The sequence below is a fragment of the Panthera pardus genome, unplaced genomic scaffold (assembly GCF_024362965.1).
Source record: "Panthera pardus isolate Hobbes unplaced genomic scaffold, ASM2436296v1 HiC_scaffold_24, whole genome shotgun sequence".
Taxonomy (NCBI): Eukaryota; Metazoa; Chordata; class Mammalia; order Carnivora; family Felidae; genus Panthera; species Panthera pardus.
This window is the reverse complement of record NW_026526810.1, coordinates 60,094,948-60,118,768: the sequence shown is the minus strand read 5'-3', so window position 1 is coordinate 60,118,768 and position 23,821 is coordinate 60,094,948. Positions and strand designations below refer to the sequence as shown.

Here is a 23,821-nt window from a genome sequence, read left to right as displayed (position 1 = left end):
AGATAAAAACTCGGCTTGTCAGAATTTTCTCCCTAGTTCTCATCCCACAGAGGCACATCCTGTAGGCTCTCTCCACTGACCAAAACCAAAACGCAACAAGGCCAACTAACTCCAAACAGGGTGGGTAGGCCTGAGAGTTTACGGAGCTATTAAAAACTAAGAGAATATGCTGATTCTACCCAACAAAGAAACTGGAAACATTTCAGGAGTCGGGGCGGGGGGTGGGGGGGGGGAAGAGGAACAATGATTTAAGACTTATTACCCATGTTCAATTCTACCTATGTTCGGAAGACTTATGAAATTAAAAAAATGAAAATATAGGACGCATTTTAATGAAAACAAATTAGTATGTGGTTACTGTGTGCTGACTTAGTGCAAAGCCTCTATTTTTCAGGGCCACAGGAGTGACAGATGGTACTGTTACAGACTGAATGTTATATCCCCCCCCCCCCCTCCCCCGGCAAAGATCATATGCTAACATCCTAATCCCCTATGTGATTGTATTAGGAGGTGGGGCTTCAGGGAGGTAATTAAGTCCTGAAGGTGGAACCATCATGGATGGCATTAGTGCCCTTATTTAAAATAATTTTTTTAAATGTTTATTTATTTTTGAGAGAGAGAGACAGACTGTGAGCAGGGGAGGGGCAGAGAAAGAGGGAGACACAGAATCCGAAGCAGGCTCTGGGCTCTGAGCTGTCAGCACAGACCCCGACGCGGGGCTGGAACCTACAAATTATGAGACCATGACCTGAGCTGAAGTTGGACACTTAACCAACTGAGCCACCCAGGCGCCGCTCATTAGTGACCTTATTAAGATGAGACATGAGAGCTTGCTCCCTCTCCTCCCCACCATATGAGGGCACAACAGCAAGAAGACAAATCACCTGCAACCCAGGACGAAGGTTCTCACCAGATACTGGATTTGCTGGCACCTGATCTTTGACTTCTAGCCTCCAGGACTGAGAAGTGTTTGCTGTTCCAGCCACCCAGTCTGTAGTAATTTGTTAGAGTAGCCCAAACTAAGACAGCGCAGATGAATGAAATCCACCGACACCCACAACAAACATTGAATTTTGGCTTTTAGTTTTAATTTTCTTCTCAGCCAGAGACTCTGACACAAGTAAGCCAAACCACTCTGAATTTCAGAAACTTTCTTTTCTATCTCTGTCATAGGGAGTTATGAAAATGGCTATTGAAAAATGTGAGCAAAGGGAGAGGCAACAAGACTCATCTGACCACACTGTAGATACCTGTGGAAAGCGGGGGTGACACCAGCTCAGGGTGAGAGACAAATTGCAAATTGGGCTCTTAGCCTTACCTTTGCCTGAAGGGGGATGGGGACCGACTTGGTAGGGGCCAGGCACTGGGACAGTTGCAATATATACATTTGCACTTAATCCTCACAACAGCCCAGTGAAGTAGAAATTCGTATCTCTGTCTTACAGAAGAAATTAGAGTTCTAAGTATCATGGTCAAAGTCACACATCTAGAAGTGGTGGGACCAATATTTGAACAAAGAAGAACTGAGGTTCTTCTATTTGCTCTGTAATTTGAACTGACAGATGGTTCTGAAAGGTTCTGCAGGGTGGGAGCCAGAACTGGTGCTCGGGCAAACCAAAGCCACAGGACCTCTGGCATCACGGTGTAGGAATCAGCGAAAGAATTAGCTTTGTTAGGCAGGAACAAATCATATGCAGAGAGGAGGAGAGACCAGAGGCTGCTGAGGGAAAGGTTTACGTGCAGGATTTACAACTCCAGATGCACGAATCTCCTGCCCAGACCCACTAATGAAAATTGCCAGCAATTTTTGTAGAGTTCCCCTTGTGATTCTGCTGTGCGACAGTTGAGCGTCCTGAAGTAGCATAAAGTAGGATTCTGTTCCTTGCCATTTTACAATCCCACGCTGGCCCTTTGTGCTTTCTACTATAGTTTATTATATTTCCTAAGCATAGAAATATAGCAGTTAATTCAGGAGCAAGATAACAAAGAGAAAGGGAATGCAAAGAAGGAATCTGAGGCAATGGCTTATCTCCTCCCAGACCAAGTAAACTGACATTTTTGCAGGTATTTTTGTTCAACACTAGCAGAGTTTGCTGAAGGAATGTAAAATCTCTTCTCCTGGATGGTTGCAAAGAGGATATATTGCCACCTGCCAGCAGGACTCTGTCTTCTTGGAACATTCTTCAGAAAATCTAAACTAATCCTTAATGCTTGGGAAATGTGAATTTGTCTTTAAAAAATTTTTAAAAAATGCAGTCAAATATCAAGTCTGACCTCAAGGTGAGTGCACAGGGGCAGAGGTGTACTCACTGTCTTGGTGGCATTCAGGCAAAACATACTTAACAGCTGTAAAGAAACCAAGAAGAGAGGGTTAGGAAGACCATAAGTGAACATAAGCTATCAGTGGTTTTGTCCTTTTCATGGCTTCTATCAATTTAAAAAATCTTTTCAGGCACAAAACCTTCTATTCTTGGTAGGATAAAAATACAGTACTCACATTCCAAACAAGGCGTTCTAAAAAAATAAAAAAATAATAATAAACATAGTGAAGCACAAACCATTAGAAAACCGTCTTTGTCCCTTGACCCATACTCTGCTTTGAATTGGATATTTTGTGATTCAGGGGACAATTAGGTGGTTTATGAATTTCCCAGATCTTTGTTGTGATGGGCTGTGGGACAGAAAATGATCTATCCGAGTTAAGGCCAGTACAGGTCTTACAGGTCTTATAGGTGAAGGATCCTTGAGCTTTAAAAGATGAGAAGTTGAGTATAGAAGAGTCTAGTCAGTTCATTCTGCCATCCATTGGGAACAGTGGCAAAATACTCATTAGTAAGAGAAGTTGAAAAATTTGAATTTTCAAATTTGAAGTATGATTTCAGGTTTTGGTGTTTTGTCAGGTACTTAGTGAATATACCAATGAGGATAAGGGAACATCCACTTATTCAAAATATTATTCATAGAACAACTCGTCCATGCCAGGCACTGTGCTCAGCACTGAAGAGGAGAGAGCCCTCGCCTTCGTGGTCTGTTTTATTCTCTCCAGGATTCATTCTTTAGGACAACAGTCAGTTGTATTTTTCAGAACAAGCCTTTTACCCTTGAGTTACGTGCTGTCACTTATGGCCTAATAGCTCTGAGGGTACCCTGCCTCAACCATCTATCCAGGAATACATCTGCTTCACCAAGTATCCAAAAATATGACTGAGGCTCCTGTTCAGCGTACTAAGTCTAGGGTTCATGATGGAATTTTCCATCCTGAAGAAGAGCTTAAATCTTAATCAGGTCTCCTCTGTGGTTAAAACAAAACAAAATTAAAATCAACCTATAAAGTTATCAAAGTACTTTGATAATAGTACTATACAATATAAAATCTATATTAGTCAAATTACCGTTCTCACTCATGGCCTATGAAGTTTATATATAAATTAAAAAAAAAAAGTTTCCTGCCACTTAAAGTAGAGGCATAGTAAGAAATCAAACCAAAGCATATCTGGAAAAGCCTACCTGGTGACTCTTAGGATCCACAACTGACATGGAGTCAAAGAGGTCAGTGTGATACCTCAGCCTGTTAAAAAGAAAGTCACATTAATATCTGGGAGGGGTGCCTGTGTATGGGTGGAAGCAGGGTGGGACTGCGGGTTAGGGAGAGCAGCAATTATAGTCCTTCATCAAGTCAGGGGAAACCCAACGGAATTCGGGGCCATGTTTCCAACTTAAGAGATTTGCCTCGTCAGTTTTTCAAGAACATTGTCTAAGTTGGTGGCTTGTTTATTTATATCTTGGATTTATGGATCAACTTTCCTCCAGAAGGGCTCTCTGCTAAATTTGAACATAGTTTAGATTTCTTCTTCCTGTCAAGTCTCCTACCTCAAAAGAGAGCCTTGTTGTCCTGCTGTGTGTAATGATGGCATTTGTAACCCCATTTGGCACGTACATTTATTGTTGCATATTCATGCATGTTTTTTTGGACGAAAATTGAGAAGAGATTGACAACAATTTTCTGGTGGACACAATGTGTTCTTTCTTGCTCTGTAATGTATTTTTCCATTTGCTCCCTGCTCCGCCTCTTGGGGAAGATTATTTTCCTTTCTCATCACCTATGTTTCCTTCTCGGCCTTTCTGGCTGCTCATCTGGGCTGTTTTCCACCTTGCAAACGTTTAAACAACTCACAAATTCAAACTTCTCTGGTTTTTGAGAGAAGACAATTTTGAAATCACAAATTAAATGGGTCTGTTAGCTCAATAAACTCTCTTCACTTTAAAAAAAAAAAAAGTAAAAATAAAAAAGGATTAACAGGCACCTGGAAGAGAGCTTTATATTTTGGCAAGAAAAGATTAGGCTTTTCTCAAAGGCATCATGGAATTTAGTGAAGAAAAGATGCTATAGAACTGGCCAAATATTAATAATAAGATGGCCAAAGCCATCCTAATTATTTGTATGTGTCCATGCATGTTTGTGGGCCCAGAGAGAGTTAGTAGTTAGGGGACCTTGCACTATAGTTCACAGGACTCTGCTCTGCTGTGTGGACGCAGCTGCCAGTAAGACTCTTCCTCTGTAATGATTTCCCACTCCTCTTTACAGAAGGTAAACTAGGCTTTTAGACTTCTAGAATATTGGAGACTTCTAGAACATTCTGTGGTTGGGTTACCATTCTATAAATTAAATACCATGTGTGCTCATGCTTGGGAGAGAATTGGTCGCCACACTGCCAAATGCTTAACTTTCATTTTCTTTACTAGATTTACATGAGTTTCTGAGAACAATGGGAACCTCCAGGAGGGAGCCACTTGCCTTGTGAAAATGTCACTCCTTACTTCTACATGGGAAGCCTGGGCCATCCAGGCTCTTGCAAGCCTTTTGACACCAAGCCTTCTGTGTCCTCCTGGTAGCAGGTACATTCAGGCTGAATCTGCAAGTGGGCCAAATCAGTAGAAGAACAAAGTCCACAGAAGCTGATTCCTCAAGAAAAGGGTTACTGAGTGGGATATGTTTTGTCTTTATATCCCTAGCGCCTAGCATAGTGCCTGGCATGGAATAGAGACTTAAGAACAGTTTGCCAAATGGCTGAATGAATTTGAATGACGGCTTTCAATGGCATTGCCAATGAAGACAGTTGGCTTGACTGCCTTGTGGGAAAAAAAAAGAGGGCCTTTTGAGAGAATCCTAGGTCTCATTAATCTATCTATACAGTTAACAAATACAGGTGAGTACTTCTTATATGTCACTGAGCACTTTTTTGAAATCACCTGGTTCATTTGTACTCTCCACCTACCCAACTAGGCCTAGAATGTAAGTTCCAAGAGAGAAGGGACATTGCTTGTCCTGTCCATGGCTCTACCTTTAGCTCTTAGAATGGTGCTTAGGGACAGAGAGGAGCCCTCAAAATGTGACAGAATTTTCTGCTGACTAGTATTGCCCAAGTTGCAAATGGCTCCAAATCATTCCATGTACTGAAACCGAGTGGTGGCTTGGGGAGGTGGCTCTTGTGTTGGGCTTGGGATCTTCTGTCACGGGCCACATTTTCATCTGCTGATGAGCCTGGCTTCCACCCCAGTCCAGGTTCTGAGCTGACCTGCATCCCATACCAGCTCACTGGATTGGAGCAGGTATACAAATTCTGCGGGTTCTCCATATTTTCTCAAAGTTCAGTTTTTAAGATATAGAGTCTAGCATTCCTTTGTTTTAGTCACTTCTGTTCTTATCATATTTCAAAAAATCCATAAAATGCCAGAGTTCAAAGGTGCAACTTCTCTCAAGTAGAAAAATGCTTGACTAATGTCTTTGACAAAACCGTTTTCTCTGTACCGCTGGGTTAGGATGGGTCTCATAAACCTCCCAGACTTCAAGCTCAAAAAGAATAACTTCCAGACTGCAGGCTGCCTGCAAGATTTCCCCAGGCCCCTGGAATGTCCTTTATTTTATAGTTGCTTCCTCAGTCTCAATTATGAACCTACTTTCCGTGACAGAGAGGGAGAAGCTAAGAGGGTGAAAGATATTTGCATAAAATGCCACGGTTTACAAAACTAATTCATATGTTATCTTTTAAAAATCTTTGCCATTAAACCGTGAAATATGTGTCATCCCAATTTTAGAGATGAGGAAATAGGGGCTGACCGAGGTTAAATAAGGCATTGACCATTATGTTAGATGTTATTTGAGCCCAAGTCTCTTAAATATGACCCTCCATGTCTTTCCACTCCTAAGTATGTCATAAATGAGTCTCCAAAGTTTCCTAGGTTTTTTGTTTGTTTCCTGGTTACTCCCCTGTGTATATTGTGGTTCACCAAGTTTGTTAAGCTGGTTCACATCTTTAGGCCTCTATACATTGCCATGCCCTCTGCCTAGAAGAACTTGACCTCTCCTTTATTAAATTGTTTAGATAACTCCTGTTTATCCACCCCCCCCCCCCCCCCCAAAAAAAAATCTGAGCTCAAGACATGAGAGCACAAGGCTGAGTCAGCCGTGGAATCACACTGTCTGGGTGCAAATTTTGGTGGTGCCATTTACTCGCTGTTAAACCTGGTGTGGTAGCTTAACCTCTCAGTCCTTAGTTTTTCGATCTATATGATGGGGAAATTTTTGTTTATCTTCAAGGGCTGGCGAATAAGGAATGTAAATACCACACTGCTTAGAGAGTATTCAGTTTGCTGCTGCTCCCCCACCTTCCAATTTTATTTATTTATTTATTTATTTATTTATTTATTAAAGTTTATTTATTTATTTTGAGCATAAAGGCTGGGGAGGGGTAGAAAGAGAGAGAGAGAGACAGACAGACAGACAGAATCCCAAGCAGGCACCATGCTGTCAGCACAGAGCCTGACTCAGTGCTGGAACTCATGAACCATGAGATCATGACCTCAGCCGAGATCAAGAGTCAGACGCTTAATCAACTGAGGCACTCAGGTGCCCCAAATTTAGAATCATATTACCAATCTCCCCTGCTTCTCTAAAATTGCTTCTTTGTTTAAAAAAATTTTTTTTCTTAATGTTTTTATTTATTTTTGAGACTGAGAGAGACAGAGCATGAGCAGGGGAGGGGCAGAGAGAGGTGGAGACACAGAATCTGAAGCAGGCTCCAGGTTCTGGGCTATCAGCACAGAGCCTGAGGTGGGGCTCGAACTCACAGAGTGTGAGATCGTTACCTGAGCTGAAGTCTGATGCTTAACCCGCTAAGCCACCCAGGCACCCCTCTCTAAAACTGCTTCTTGATCATCCTGGAGTTTCCAAAAGATCACCCATCCACAGAGAGGGAAATGGAGAGAACTGAGGGCAGGGGGGGAGGGAAGAGAGAAGAGTATAGAGTAAATAGAGAAAAACATCAGATATGGAGAAAACTTTGCCAGCTGAAGGGAAAGAAAGAATATTAAAATAAATGTATCAGTGTAGTTCTGGGAAGGGTTGGGGAAAGTAGAAGAGAAAAATAGCTAAAAATGACACCGCCTGTCCTGGCAGACATGTCCTGGCTCAGAAGCATCTGCTCTGCATCCAGGAACCGGCATAGGGGTCTGGAACCCAACACAGCAGCTCTGAGGGAAAAGGAAAATATGAGAAGAGCTGGCTTGAGAAGGAAGGAGGATGACAGGAATCATCTTTGTATAAATCCAAGTGGCAGTTGAGATGTATTTATGTTTTCAGGAATTAGTGACTTTTGTTTTTTTGAAAAAAAAAAAAGGACAACACTTTTTTTATACACTTCTTTTGCTTAGCAACAAGACCCACAAAAGGCATGTGTTCAGCCAGGATGTCAGTTGCTCAGCTCATTAAAATATTAAGTGAAACATTGATGACAATTACATAGCACAAGCCTTTTTGTCTGCCAAAGTGTGCCTTTCAGTGCATAACAAAGTAGGTCAAAAGTTTGTTTTGTTATTTTATTGTTTCTTTTTATCTTAGACTTTTGATGCAGTTTCCTTTTAGTAGGTAAAATGGTTGTCAAGTTTGGTGGAGATAATTTGAGGACAGGGACACTTCAGTGACTGAGATATCTACTTCTGGATGACAAAGAAAGGCTCCCTGAACTTTTCTCTGAGATGTCATCTATTTAAGAAAGATTTCTTTGGGCCTCTGTATCCTAGGTCTTGTGTTGGAAATACAGTACTGAACAAGATAGATACCAACCTCATCCTCATAATGATACCTTTAGCTCCTACTCAAGTCTGTTTATCTGGGCAATGCCTTATGTTCAAAGCTCTCTCCCACACACATAAAACATACACTTCTTAAGTCTTCCTCCGCCAAATTCTGCTATGAGAATTGAGTGTTGGTAGTCATTGAGATATTGATGGGAAAGGACAGTTATGTAAGTTACCTTCCCGTTGGCATTTGTATTCGGAATATATAAAAGTATACTCCTAGAATTACACAAAGCTTTAACACACAGGACTGATTTCTTCAAGTGGGGCTTCAGGCATACATGCTTTCATTTATGTGGTACTCCCATGGGCGTACCCTTATTGTGATGGGTATAATATAGAGTTAGCATTTATGGAGTGCTTACTAAGTACCAAGGAGTGTGTTAAACATTTTCAATGAACAAACTCATTTCATCTTTAAATTCTATAAGATGTGAAGAACTGCAAGGGATCTGAGATTTTACTTTATTGGCAAACTTCTGAGGCCTGGCAGAAGACATAAACCTCCTGAGAACGAGACAAAGGACTTTATCACTCACGACTCAGGCTAAAGCATGAGTTTCAGCATATTTGTATAGTTCTTCTGGCCCCGCAGTTCCATGGAGATGCCAGCATACACAGTGGTCTGTGTTGTAGGAGCCCTAAGAGGAGCCCTAAGCTTAGTAAACTTAACTCTTTTATCATAGACAGTAGGTATGCCTGCCCTTTGCTTTGAGGGAGACACTAATTCTGTGTCCCGAGGCTGTTTGCTATACAAAATCCTCAAGAAGGTAGCCTAGAACAGAGGGCAGTCAGTGTCTCCATAAGATATGTAGCAATACGAGAGACTTATGGAGAACTTATGTACCAAAAATAGACACTGTGAACATCCTCATATTACACTAATGAGTCTGAGACTTAGGGAGGGTAAGTGATTTGCTTAAGGTCATTAAATTAGTACACATGTGACTAGCATTTGAACTAAGCAGTCTGATTCCAGAACACATGCTCTGCATGAGTAGTGTTTTAGTTTACGTCTCCTGGAAGCTGAATTTGTGGGTGTGCCTAGGAGGTATTTGGGTACACACCAAAAGCTAAACTTGTCTGGATGGCACCTCTTACCCGCTTATTAATTTTCATGTTTTAAACCATCATGCCACTGAATTAAATCTGATGTGTACACAGATAGGAGTTTTGTGTTACAAAAAAGGTTGACCACCTCTACCTTGGTTGAGTTTGGGTAAATTGCTTAACCTCTTTGATTCTCTATAAAATAGAAATGACAATACTTTCCTTTCCATCAGTATTTCTACATAAAATCAAACAAAAACCTCATTTGACCTTACATTTCTATTCTGTTATCACCCTGTGTCCTACTTTTCTTTCATAGCGAAACTTCCTAAGAATTGTCTCACTGTTGTCTCTACTTTTCCATCTTCCCTTGACCCTGTAACAGTGTGACTTCTATTCTTATGACTTCCATGCATATTATTTTCACTAAGGTTACCAATGAGTGCCTTCTGGATAAAACCAAGGAACATTTCTCAGTTATCTCTCAGCAAAATCCAACATTGTCAATCACTTTCTCCTTGCAACACTCTTTTCCTTTAACATTTATTCATTTTTGAGAGAGAGATGGAGTGTGAGGGGGGAGGGGCAGAGAGAGAGGGAGACACAGAATCTGAAGCAGGCTCCAGGCTCTGTGCTTCGGCACAGGGCTCAAACCCACAAATCGTCAGATCATGACCTGACTTGAAGTTGGATGCTTAACCGACTGAGCCACTCAGGTGCCCCAAACACTTTTTTCCTTTAGTTTCCAAAAATTTGCCTTCTACCTTCTTGTTGCTTCATTCTCTGTTTCCTGTGGAGCCCTTCTTCTCCTTACCCTTTGCATGTGTTGTCCCACAAGGTTCTATTCTAGAGCCTCTCTTTCTTTCTCTACAAATCTTTTGTATATCTTATGTATTTTCATGTTTTCAAGTACCACCAACCACATATGCTGATGAATCCTCTATGTTTATCTTTAGGCCGTAATTTTTCTGAGATTCAAATCCACATACACAACTGTATCCCAATTATTTCCACTTGCTTGTCTGACAAGCATATCCCACAACATGTCCAATAAAACTCATTATCCTTCTGCCCATATTAGTTCTTCTGTATTAATGATGGAATCTCCATCCACTCAGTAGCTCAAGCCAGAAACCTGGACATGATCCTTTCCCTTTCCTTTACCCTCATCTCTCATAGTCAACCAACCACGTCTTGTTGAGTATTTCTTAAATACCTTTCTTCTCCATGTCAATGGCCATTTTTAAATTAGACTACCATCATCTCTCATCTCAATTACTACAACATTCTCCTCGTCAACCTCATTGATTAGGCTTGCTGGCATTCTTCAACTGCAACTGAACTGATCACATCATTTGCTTGATTATAATCTTTCAATAGGTTTACACTGTCCTCCAGCTCAAGTTCAAGCTATTTACAATGACCCTTTGTGATGTGGACTCTGCTCACCTCTCCAGCCTCACCCTTCCCTCTCCCTGTTGTGTCTCCCATACACTTGATGCTCCACTGAAACAGAGCTTCTTCTGGTTCCTCAGGTGGGCCATGCCCTTTCTCACCCTGGGCCCGTGTGTACTTGTGATCCTCTTAGCTGGAAAAGCACTTCCCACACCTTTCACTCATTTACATTTATATCTGATCTATAAAGCTCCTGCTAAGTGTACTCCCTGTATGCTCTGCTCTGTATTTACCCGATCATCACATTTGCTACATTCGCTGCATTATAACTGTCCATTTATCAGTATCTCCCACTACAATAAACTCTGTGAAAGCAGGGGCCTTGTTTGTTTCACAGGTATTCCCTGTTCTTAGCAGAGCCCGGCACATAGTAAGAACGCAATCCACATTTTTTATTGAATAAGCAAATGTATGGAATCACACATTAGCTTGTTTAATAAGTGCTTCTCTTTAGCCAGAATTAATAATAGAACATTAGAATTTTTAAAGTGTTGGGATTACCATGGGTATGATCTACACCATTGTTTTCTGTCTGTATTTAGGAGCCCTGTAGCTCCACTGGGGGAACTTAGTGGCTTTCAAAATGGAAGGAGGGGAGAGAGGGAGGACAGAATGGTGAGAGAGACTCATTGGGCAGAACTCTGGGTCCCTACATGGCTTTAACCAGGGAAGCTCAGAATTTTTTTTGTTTTATGCACTGGAGTGGCATATTATATTTTATATGGGGGGAGGGGAGGAAGGAAAAAATGAAACAAAAACCTTGCTATAAGTAGACTATCAAAACATGTCTTATTTTAAAGATGGTTCTATAGTTACATAAGGAAACCATTAAACATTTGCTTTAAAAGATATAATAAAGGCAGAGTGCCTGGGTGGCTCAGTCAGTTGAACATCCAACTTCGGCTCGGGTCATGATCTTATGGTTCATGAATTCGAGTCCCACATTGGGCTCGCTGCTGTCAGCACAGCGCCCACTTTGGATCGTTTATCCCAGTCTCTCCTTGCCTCTCCCCTGCTCACACTCTCTTTCTGTCTCAAAAATAAATAAACATTAAAAAAATAAAAGGTATAATGAAGGCAGATATTGTGGTCACTACAGCACAGGATATACTGGTATTACCAAGAAAGGGTATATTGTCCTCTTAAAAACTCTCCTGATATGATCGGGTTGTATATCCATAGCTTTATGTCTCTTAAATCAATTAAATTAAATCATACTACCAACTGACATCTGATTATTAACAAGACTGAGAATTTTCTTTACCATTACGTTCCCTTCTGGGTATTTCTATTGTTTTAGAAAACTGTACCTGCATACAGTAGGACTTTTTGCTGAGCAGACAAGGAGAAACCTAGACAATCAGACTTTTAAAAATTAAATTAAACCTAGTACTAGTAATTTGCAAGACTAATCTGCTACTTCTGCTGATGCTTGGACAGGGGTTTTGTACATTATATTTCCCTAGTGAAATTCTGCCTATATCTTCATGTCCCACTTTCCTAACATTGGAGATGGCAGCATGTTAGACAAAACTATTACTGCTGTGAGAGAAGTTTTAGGAGACAAATATTTTTCTATCATTCATTCAAAAATATTTTTTGAGAGTCTGCTATGTGCCAAGCACCTGCAACATTTTCTAGTGTTTGGAGATATATGAATGGAACAAAAAAATAAGGCTCCTGCTGTTACAAAGCTTATATTGTGATGGAGGAGAGAGAGAGACAGTAAATAAGGAAACAAATAAACAACATAATTTTGAAAAGCAATGAGCTGTATGAAGCCAGAAAAATGATAATGTGCTGGGGATTGGCATTCTGGGAGGGTGGGGGTGCAGTGGGACTGCCAGAGCCAAGTGGCCTCTGAGCTTAGCTGAGTGATGGGAAGGAACCATCCATGTGAGGAAATAAGGACAGAGCCTTCCAACTGAAGGGAGCAGTGACAGAAAATGTCCACCCGGTGCGTCTCCCAGAGGTCCTCTAGTGGCCAGAGCCTGAGGTGGAAGAGAGGTGCCAGGCCTCCCTAGGCCTCTTCAAACACCTGGGCCACATGGTTTGCTGGGAAGGCCCACAATTGCCCACATATGTAGGAACATCATGGAAAAATGAGTGAAGAAACAAAGAGGAGGAGAGTTACCTGAGTTCTTTTAGAAGGAATTATGTGTTTTGGTAAAATGTCTATCTTTTCATTTTAAGACATAAAACCAAAATAATCTTAAAAATGAGGGGCACCTGGGTGGCTCAGTCGGTGAAGCGACCGGACCCACCAACTCTTGGTTTCGGCCCAGGTCGAGATCTCCCTGGCTGGTGAGTCCCCACATCAGGCTCTGTGCTGACAGCCAGGAGCCTGCTTGGGATTCTCTCTCTCTCTCTCTCTCTCTCTCTCTCTCTCTCTCTCTCTCTCTCTCTGTGCCCCTCCTGCACGTGTGCTCTCTCTCACTCAAAGTAAATAAAGAAACTTAAAACAAAAACAAAAACAATGAAATCCCCAACAACAAAAAATGCCCCTAAATATTATGGGAATTTAATTGGAACATGTGCTCATCTCACTTGGCCACTAGAGAGCAGCATTGCCCATCAAATGTATGGGAAGGAAGTCGCTTCAGACTGCCGTTTAGAGGGAGAAAATCAATCCAAGTACATCTCTTCTCCCATCTTGGTTTCCCGTTTTTAACTCGATCTTCCCCATAATCCACCCTTTAACTTCCTGCCATCCCCCTCTCCAAGAACACCATCTCATTGTTCTGGCTAAGCTTTATGTTGAGAGAAAAACCTCTGACTCACAGGGAAAGATAAAAGCAGCACATTTAACATGGTTGAAGTTGTTTTGATCCTAGTTTCAGGGTAGACTCTTTCTGGGCAACAATGGGAGTCTCCAGGGCCTCTGGGCAGTGGTTGGCTCATTCTGCCCAGTTCTGAAGCATCAGACCCATTGTTTGCTGGGACAGTTTAGCATTTTTAGCCTAGGGAACAAGGAGCTTTGTTCCTTCTGTGTATTGTTAGATTGGTGGTCAGCTGGTAGGTTTAGTGGCCTCCTTGGGCTTAGGGACCTTGCTCCTTTCTTTCTGAGCAGCCCCAGCTCTGGCCACCAGCTGGCAGGCTTCTTGTTCTACATTTTAGCTTTCTTTTCAAATTGGGGACTTTTATGAAAACTATGCAGGAGAATTAGATCAACAAGGGAAAAAAAAGAAGAGAAAGAAGTGATAACATTTTACCTGTAGCTGCACAGGCAGAGTGAACATAAGATTTTTACACATGATGTAAGAATTGTATGCAAATGAAATGTGAGAATTTATATTATGGACCCTTTCCTTCTAAAGAAGGATTTGAGGCACACATCACGATGCATGTAGAGTAATTTATTCCTTCAGTATATATTGAGTGCACTCCATTTATATGGAAACCAGGGGTATATAGGTGAACAAGGCAGACATGGGTCATACTGGTATGCAGCTTCTTTTTTAATTAAATAAGGGTATGAATGAGATCAGAAATCATACAAGAAAGTGTGTGTGTGTGTGTGTGTGTGTGTGTGTGTGTGTGTGTTGGGAGGTGATGCAGAGCTGGAAGAATCTTAAAGATCACCATCTCCAATATACCATCATTTTACAGAGGAGGAAATGGTGGTTCAGAAATATTGTGACTGATTCAGAGATGAAACAATTAGCTTATTTGAGCACTAAATTTCCTCTGAGCAAACTGGGAAACACTCTGGGTTACTCAGCTGTGAGCACTTGGTGAAAGGAACATGAAATGTCTGGAAAGGGGGGCCGTTAATTTATGGAGGAATAATCATATGGATTCTTATAGCATGGACATGGAGGCACAATGAAACATTCTTCAAATGACTACTTAAAATTTGACATAATGTAATCTAACGACGTAGGATAGAACCAAAAGAATCTGGAGAAATGTTTGACTGTTTTAAAGTCCAGCATTGAACAACCACTCAATGAATATGATTACTCAAACTCTTCCAATGAACCCACTCCCCCCATCAGGCTGCCTGATCCAATTGGCTTATGTATGTATGTATTTATTTATTTAATTTCTATTTTTTTAACGTTTATTTATTTTTGAGAGAGAAAGAGAGCGAGCGAGCACGTGAACAGGGGAGGAGCAGAGAGAGAGAGGGAGACACAGACTCTGAAGCAGGCTCCAGGCTCTAAGCTGTCAGCACAGAGCCCGACGCGGGGCTCAAACTCACAATACGTGAGATCATGACCTGAGCTGGAGTGGGATGCTTAACTGACTGAGCCTCCCAGGCACCTCAGCTTTTTTTTTTTTTTTTTAATAGCATGTTTCTGGGCCCTAAACTATGTGTCTGGGTACCTCAGTATCCACTTATTGCTTATGGAGACTTGTCTTAAAGGAAAGAAATAGAAGGGAATACTACTGGTAAGAGAAAGAAACTGGGAGGTTGGAATGTGTTGTCTTACTTTCATCAGAACATAAACTCCTAAAGCTAGAAGCGTGTTTTGGATTTTTGGTTCTGCTGGTAGCACACAGTGTCCAATAAAAATTAACCCATCAATCAACAGGACAGAAAATCCTATCCTGCCGGAAGCAATGCCTCCTGTTTGCCCCCACAGAAAGCCAATTAGAGTGTTAGGATGTTGTAATGGATACTGAAGCCAAGGAAAGTGGGGGAAAAGATGCCCTGAAACATCAAATAAGAAATAAAACCAAATGGGGGAAAAATGGATGACAGGGAAGTATTCAGGGAAAGCTACTACCCACTTCAGTCTCTCCTCTGGATGGTCTCGGTCAGTGTATCTTCAGTGTAATGGAGGTTTGACACGGTGGCATCTTGGATGCACCATTTCCCTCCCAGGAGATGCTCCTCAGGGCAGGTCTAGGAGGCACCGTCCATCTTCCTAACAGCCCACCCCCAGGGCGCTCACTGCAGTCTGGCCATTTACCACCATCACCACCCTGGCTCAGCCTCACCGGGTCAGAAAACAAAAGAACAGTTCATCTGAGAAGGGATTAACAGGAAGCTGGTGAGAGAGAGAGAGAGAGAGAGGGAGAGAGAGAGAGAGAGAGAGAGAGGGAGAGAGGGAGAGAGAGAGAGAGAGAGAGAGAGAGGCAGAGACAGAGAGCTGTTGACTTCAGAGAAGCAAGGGAAGGGAGGAGAGTGAGACAGGTGAACTGGGAATTCTTTCTGTCATCAGCCCTCCTGAGAATTGATTAGAGCCATGAAGCCTTTCTTCAGAACACAAACATGCATATGCACACTGTTTTGCATATAATTTCAGACTCTTCCTTACACACAAATACACCTTTTGTTTGAAAAACTTCAACTCTAGAAGCTATAAATTTCCAAATAATAACCAAGAAATTCTGAAAATTCTTCAATCGTGGCAACTTTTTTCATATTAAAGAATTTTCTTTTTCTAATTGTAGCTCTGTATGTTTCAAATGCATTGTTTTAGAAGCAGTTCCTTGAATAGAAAGAGTGATCAAAATGGACAATTAATAGGATAAAAACACTTCCTTTTCCTCATGTAGCAAAGCACACCTTATGTGAGGTGTCTACATATTCGTTTACCTGAAAGTAATTTCGTTTAGAAGAAAAAAGGCTTTATTACCAAATTCTACGGGAGCTCAGATCGAGTGATATTTGACTATTCAGTACTCTTTCGGAGAAATAGAAACACAAAAGAAAACAAGTCTCATCAACGTATAAGGCTCCTGCATTCTCTGTCCTAAACGGAGGGGAACATCTTCAAATCCAATGAAAGCCATGCTAAGTACAAATTGTGTGTCTTCCACTGCATTATCAGGTGAACACAAGGCTCACTCTGATCTCTTAAAGGCAGGTCTGTCCAGGTTTTGAAACCACGCAGAGGACAGGTTTGCACCTGAGGAGGGAGCACTGAGGCAGCCGTGCCTGGATGGCGTGCAGCCAAAGACACAGCAGAAAGGCTCTTCACCTGCCCCATGACCACTCCTTCACATGAGTCAGTGAGTGGGGCAGCAGAAGGGGCAGAGGTAACAGCTGGCAAAGAGAAAATGTGGGAGGAAGTGAGGGGAAATCAATAACACAGAGATGAAAAAATAATGTGCTCTCCATGCCATAAAGGAAAATCATGACGAAGGCCCAAGTTAACTCCCATAATGCTTCCAAGGATCAGAGAAATGACATTGTCAAAATACAACATTAGTTTTCTGAAGCCTACAGGCTGAATTTTATTTATTTAAAGTTAACTCCCATTTTAATACAAAAAAAGAGCACATATTCTACATCAAAGGGAGAAAAACTTTTCCTAATGTATCCATTTCTCTTCTGAAGTACACAAGCTGTCGCCATATAATGCTTTGTGGTGTTTTCTCAACTGTGCTTGCTTTTGCTTTGCATCAGGAAATGCATGGTAAACAGACTCAAGCCCGGCTCTGCTATTTCTCAATGCCAAAATGGCAACTGTTTGATTTTGTGTGTGTTTTTAAATGCATTGTTAGTTTTAACTAAGATCTATATATGCCCTGTGAATACTGTTTCAAAGCAGGAGAGAGAGAGAGAGAGAGAGAGAGAGAGAGAGAGAGAGGGAATTTGAATCACATATAGATATGAAATCAGTGCTTGGTAAATTGTGTAAAAGTGTGAACTACAAGTTGCCGAGTGGATTGGGCTGGGGTAGCTTCTGGGGCATAATTCAATTTTATGTAGTGATCATTTCATTCCCCTTGGACGTTCAGTTGATGGTTGCTTGGGTCTGGTCAGAACTTGACCTCTTGGTGAGGATAGCACTGCCTACAAGCTTTCTGGATATTGTTACCATAGCTGTGAGAAAAGACCAAAATTACCATCTTTCTGGATTGCTGGTCTTCTCACCTTTCTTCAGATGCACTTGCTCATTTCTGAGTCTGAGCATTAGCTAGATTTCTGTGTGTAAGGAAGTCAATTTTAGTAAAATATAGTGGGTAAGACCATGAACTCTGCAATCTGATAGCCTGGGTTCAACTCCCTGGTGTGACATTTACTAGCCATGAGATAAATTTCTGTACATCTCCATGCCTTAGTTTCCTCACCTAAAAATGGGGATAAGATTACTTTCTTCACAGGATGTTAGGAGGAATAAATAAATACTATATGAAAGTTGTTTAGACTAGTACCCAGGGAGTAAGTTTTTAGTACTTGCTGTAAATTCTTTATCATAAGTGATGGTGATTATTATTATTTTTCTGGTGACAGCATTACAGTTTTTTTTTCTCTGGGGAGCCACCTCTCTTCCCTAATCTTGTTTTGATATGGCTCAGATGGTGCTATCCCCACTTGCTTCTGTTCCAAAGCTGGAGACATAATCCAGACCTGGCCAATCAGTTAAGTCCAGTCTCCTTGCTACCATGATTGACTCAAGGATGGGAAACTGATATAAGTGGGTCCAATCAGAGTAAATCATAGGAGTTTGTTTGGAACTATTAGAGAAGAGAAGTGGGTAAGACCATTACCCCTCTGTACGTGTAGGACGAAAAAATGAGCTCATGGAGGAAGCCACTGTGATGAGACCCAACCATTGTCTTTTGTGTTGAGTGGTTAATGGACTAAACTATAAACCTGGCAGCAACTAGGTGGAGTCAGTCAGTCTGAGACAAAAGCCAGTGCGGAGGAAAGCAGAGCCAAGAGGGGGAGACAAACTAATTCAAATCATAGAACCCCATGACTCCAGCCATGTGGAAGCCCCATGACCACTCCTTCTGCATGAGTCAGTTGTACTGGCCTTCTGTCCTTGGGAACTGAAAGAGCCACACCACTAATCAGGCTTCCACAAGACACCTCTGGTCTCCTCTACCTATTCCAGTTAGATCCATCCCTCAGGACAGAGTGCAAAGCTCACCTCTTCTGGAAGTTATGCCTCGTTTTCTAAGTTCCCACAGCACTTACTATCTGTGCCATCTATTTAATACTTATTACCCACATTAGGAAGTTTACCTTTGCAAATGCATTTACTGCATCTCTCCAATTCCATGGATTGGTTTCACGTTGGACTGTTTGGTGATCTCCATAACCACTATCGCATCTGGCATTTTGCAGCAAGTTTACCAGATATATGTTGTTTGAATTCCTTTTATCCTCTTATACCCCTCAGAAATGGATTCTATACCTAGTACACAAAGGAATGTAAGTGGAGGACAACATGAAGTGAACTGGAGACGGGGTACTGTAGGGTCGTTACATGTAGAACATTTCAAGGGAAGAGTCCAACCCCTTGTCCTGTGTGAAGAGCACAGTAGAATGTGAACTTGTTTATATGCTTCCCGCCAGTCTGTAAGCCTCTTGGAGGAAGGACTGGGTCTATATTTTAAATGCTGTTCCCAGTACTTTACACAGTACCTGACATTTATTGTAGGTGCTCAATAAATGTTTATTGAACGGATACTGCAGTGCAGTAATAGTGCATGGGGCTCAGCTCAATTACCTAACCTTTAGGAACATGTAAAGGAAACGAAGTAAGAAAGGAATTGCTGCTTCTGTGAAGCCAACACCTTCCTCCCATTATTCTGAGCCCTTTCTACCATCACCTCATTTCTCCAAATCACAGGAATAAATAAAGCCATTCCTTAGGATGACTGATGAGGTGTAATGACAATAGCATGTTTGGAATTTCTTGGTCTGTGAGAAAGCTGGTATGAATTCCAGACCCAACAGGGAAAGGCTTACCATCATCAGAATGAGCGAGTGGAGGGGTACGAAAGCTGAATCACAGATTTAGAAAAAGGCACTGCATTGGAATGTTCAATCTATACACAGAGAATTCTGGGTTTGGATCAGTTTTCTTTTCTTAGGTAACATTAGGTAGCATTAGTTCTATAGCTGTTTTATGCATTATAAATTGACGAAAATCCTAACCACTTTTCCTTTAAACTAGTTGATTCTCTCCCACAGAAAGTATTAATATGGTTGTCATCCTCTCTTCCAATGTGACATTTTCTATTAATTAATTAATTATTCATTCGTTCATTCATTATTCACAGGTCACAGTGATCTTTCTAAAAATTATTTTCATTATCTCATACTGGTGTCAAAAATTTCACTTGCTCCTATGGCATAAAATCCAGGCATAAACCAGGTAGCCAAGGCCTTCAATAATTTGACTCCAACCTATCTTTCCATATGTGAACTTTCCCCCTGTCCCCTCATCCAAACCTCTCTTCTATTCACCCTTGTCTACATATTGTTTCCTCACATTTAATTCTCACTCTTGTACTTTTGAATCTTTCTCTGTCTATTCAAGTATGTGTTTTCTTTGAAGCAATATTTTTTATATCCTTTAACTACTCTTACTGAAGATGAGCTTTCCCGTCTTACTTAAGGGTAGAGATCACATCTTGGACTTCTCTGCATTTTGCTTTACATGTAATATGGATTATTTCAAAGATGAGTATGGTAATAATGCAGGTGATACATAGCTAGGGCCTCTCACTGCTCATACCTGGGGAGGTCTTGCGCTTTTTCAGGTAGGAATGCTGATCACCATAAAGTTTTCAAATTTATAAGTATCCTTCATGAATGAAATTAACTAGAATTTCTTCCCCACTTTTCTGTTTTTACAAAGACATTAATCTACCAAGAGCATCACAAAGCAAAAAGACAAACACCAAATACACACTAGGAAATTGGGAATGGGGTATACATGAACTAAAGAGACTACTAAAATATGAAAAGATGCACATATTTACTCAAAGAAGTGCAAATTACAGTGGAATTCTCTCTTTGACTTTTGATACTGCTAATGACTAAAAAGTTAAGATTGTCAGTGAATAGTGTGAGCAAGGGTGTGAGGAAATAGGAACGCACATGTATTTGGGAGTACAAATTTGGTATGACTTTTTTGAGGGGCGAGTTAGCAATATACATGAATATTTTATTTATTTATTTTTATTTAATTTTATTTAATTATTATTTTTTAACACACATGAACATTTTAAATTTACCTAACCTTAGAGTGAAGAAGTTCACTTTTAGGAATTCTCCCTACAGACATAAACATATAAATGCACAAACACATCTATTTGTTAAAAGATGTTCATTGTAGTATTATGTACAATAACAATAGGCCTCCTAATACTCTTCAGTAGGGGTTAACTCAGAGTCAAGTACCAAGTAATGGTGGAACTGGGCCTTGAACAATAGGCCTCCTAATACTCTTCAGTAGGGGTTAACTCAGAGTCAAGTACCAAGTAATGGTGAAACTGGGCTGGCAAGCTAACTTTATGCTTATAGATGGAAGGCTTTATTACTTCAGCTGAACTTACTGAGAGCTATTCTATTAGGAGCTCAAAATCCTCTGTAGACATTTGTTCTGGTTTTTGGCCAGAGGGAAGAGTGGTTAGGAATAAGTGATAAACATACTACAGTTATTAAACAAGTCAGCAATAGAGATAAGACTAGAGTTCTTACCTTCTTGACTCTCGATCCATAAAACACTCTGCCATTTCTCATCTCAGTTTTGAGTTGACACACATTTATTTAACTTGGTGACAGTGTCTGCAAAAAATAAAAATGTTCTAATGAATCTTTCAGGGTGTTCTGATAGTTTCTCTGTTTTGAAGTATGTCTGATGAATGCTTTATATGTTAGATTTATTAAAAACACATCCATTACTTTGGGGCCTTGGGTAGATATTTAAAGGAGGAATATGGCATATCCAACCCAGCAGTTAAAATTACCCATAAATAGCCAAGGCATGACCCATCAGGGGATGTCGAATCAAAAAGATGCTCTGAGAAGCTGAGTGGACTTGGCTTCTCTAACTACAGAAAATAGTCTTGCCTCCATTCCCTGTTGCTCAAAACTTCAATTTTTTTTTTTTTTTTTTGCAAAGACAGGCAACTGATTCTTCTACTTTGTTTGACCTACCAAACTCCCATTACATGTAGGCAAAAATGCAGTTGTCAAACTAGGATACAAACACAAGTGCCAGTGTGCCCAATGAACTTAGGAAGAGAGAATGATCAAAAGTACAAAGATCTTTCACAACTAACACTGGGTAGACAGATACATAATTTCTTCTAGGAAGCCAGCTAGATAGGGCACTAGATGGGCAGAACATAAGGATTCAGTTTGCTCTCCCTGTCTGTTTTCTAATTAAATTTTAGGACATGGAAAAAATATTCTAGAGTTTGGAAGAGAACAAAGTAAAAGGGTTGCAAGAGTGCAAGATTTCAAGATTCATCTCTGAAAGCTGGGTTAATATATCAAACTGGATTAGTCTGCCAAAAATATGAAAATATAAAAACATCATAAATTAGTCAGTTGTCCATGGCTATAATCTGTTTGCCTGATGCCAGATGTACTTATGATAGGAAAAACAGGTGGCTTTAAAATAGCTGGAAAATGTTAAGCACTTATATAAGATAACAGATTTTTTTTTTAGAGTATCAAATGGGTTAGTATCTTATTAGGGTATGCAGGTTAAAAGAACCCAGCTATGATTTAACTGGGACCAATGATAAGTTTTCTCATTTTAGGATTTCAGTGTTCATTTAGGGAACTATAATACCATGTACTACAAACGCTTTATTAAATCAATGCATTCATTATGTGAAATCAAATTTTGTTCAATCACTGTATTTTGATAGACTAGACTGTTGTGCACGGGTAGGAGATAATGGATTGAAGACAGTGTCCTTGAAGGAGAAGAGCTCCAACCTCCTTTCTTTACACATTCCCAGGAGACAGTCAGTTTCTGACTCCATCAAAACTTCAGAAATCTGCCAGGGACTGTGAGCCAGCCCTATGTGGTATAACAAATCAGTGCATGAACCAGCTAACCATATAACTGGTGCGAGGAAAGAATGAAATCATTCCTGCTTAAAATTTCTCGATGTCATCTTTTAACCTATTAAGGGCGATTGGCTTAGCTAGCTTTATGGCAACTCAGCCATGTGTATGGTAAGGACTCAGTAGAAGCCATCATCAAAGTTAGTAAATCTGTTTCTGCTCTCTGCAAGCTCTACTCACTTAGCAGATCCATCTTTCTGTCCCACTGCCCAACAATTAGAGGAAGAACAGGGAGAGCCCTTGAGAGAGAGGGGAGAGAGGACAAGACCTAGTAGGCAGACGTACACATACACGACACAGATCCGGAGGAAAAATATTAAGAGGTATTTTCATAGCCTGATGTGCATAAGGAAGAGGGAAATCAAGGCTCATTTGAAAAATGCTCGTTTTCCCATAACTGGTTACAATTTTCCTTGTGCACTGACAGGGTCTTCTAACACACCTTTGTGTTTTGGGTGTTGAAATACTCATCAGCATAGACTAATTTTGACACAATCACTAAATCCTAAATTCTTCTGGCAAGAGGGCATGGTTAATAAAGTCAAGGAAACAGAATAAAATTAGCCTACATATATTCTTAAAAATATTCTAGAAACAAAAATCAAATATATATTTGTGTATCCTAAAATCAAAACCTTGCTAGTTAAATATTGATCACCTAATGACAAAAAATTTCTTAAATTTCAAATCTTAGGGGCACCTGTGTTGCTCAGTTGGTTGAGTGTCTGACTCATGATTTGGGCTCAGGTCATGATCCCAGGGTCATGGGAACAAACCCTGTGTTGGGCTCTGCACTGAGCATGGAGCCTGCTTAATATTCTCTCTCTCTCTCTCTCTCTCTCTCTCTCTCTCTCTCTCTCTCTCTCTCCTTCTGCCCTCTTCCCTGCTCGCCCTCTCTCTAAAATGATTTTTTAAAACATTCAAATCTTAAAGACATTCTCCTCCATACAGTGTCCTGGGTTTCTTGAAATCATAATCTGGGTACATATATTGCCACAAAGATCTCTGGGAAGTGCTTTTGGGCAGGGGATAGGGGAAATTATAATGAGAAACACTCACCAGCACAAATTGTGTAAAAAGATGGTTATGCTACTTCCCGAACATTTAATAGCTATTTGCATCTATTTACACACATAAGTCACATCACTATATGGATATAAAATGTTTCTGTTAAAAGCCTGAGGACGTGAAAGGGAGAAGAGAGGAGAGACAAAAAGAACCAGTGACTTAGGAAGAGGAGAAACGGCAGCCTCTCAACCCTCCCGAAAACATTTCAAAAACCATTTTTCTCACAGGGATGACTTCACATTTTTCTACCTTGTAAAAGGAAGGGAGGTACTTCTTGACTGGAGAGGAGTTTTCTTATGACCATGTCTTGAACCTCTGCATTATTTCCCC

General features: G+C 40.7%; 1 protein-coding gene across 2 annotated transcripts in view; it reads right to left on the bottom strand.

Annotated features, from left to right (window-relative positions):
• DPH6 (diphthamine biosynthesis 6) overlaps positions 1 to 23,821 on the bottom strand; it is a 439,826-nt gene that overhangs the window by 9,727 nt on the left and 406,278 nt on the right. For both annotated transcript variants that reach the window (XR_008417119.1, XR_008417120.1), the window contains 2 exons: positions 3,508 to 3,568; positions 2,311 to 2,346 (listed from right to left, as the gene is read on the bottom strand). The gene's annotated coding sequence lies outside the window, so the exon portion shown is untranslated. The remainder of the gene's footprint in view (positions 1 to 2,310; positions 2,347 to 3,507; positions 3,569 to 23,821) is intronic.